This window comes from Pichia membranifaciens, assembly GCF_001661235.1.
Source record: "Pichia membranifaciens NRRL Y-2026 unplaced genomic scaffold PICMEscaffold_5, whole genome shotgun sequence".
Lineage (NCBI taxonomy): Eukaryota > Fungi > Ascomycota > Pichiomycetes > Pichiales > Pichiaceae > Pichia > Pichia membranifaciens.
Window position 1 is genome coordinate 1,400,812 of NW_017566986.1, and position 486 is coordinate 1,401,297.

Sequence of the window (486 nt, forward strand, 5' to 3'; positions counted from 1 at the left end):
TTCTCACCGTGTCTGACGTCTCCTTTGTCCCCGATGCCACCCAAAATCTTATATCCATTAAAAAGGCCTCCAAAACTGGTTCATTTACATTTTCTCATGAAGCGGTTCACTATCTCTCATCTTCTGATGATACAGCTAGTAAAATTGCGACCGCTTGTGGGCCAGACCTGTACGAGTTTGATTATACTCCGGTAGTTGGTGATGCACTTGCAGTTCCTGGTGATATCAGTCATGCGGCCCTCGGTCACCCTTCGCCCGCAGTTATGGCCCAGATGGGAGTACCTTCTGGTACCAAGATGGTTGAGTGTGCCTCGTGTGCTGCAGGAAAGATGACTCAAATCTTTCCCAAGCAAGCTTCATCACCACGGGCAAAGGCACCGCTCCAACTACTTCATGCTGATGTGAGCGGACCTTTTTCAACACCGGGTTTTGCTGGTGAGAAATACTTTCTCACAATTGTTGATGACTTTTCGAGATGGGCTCACA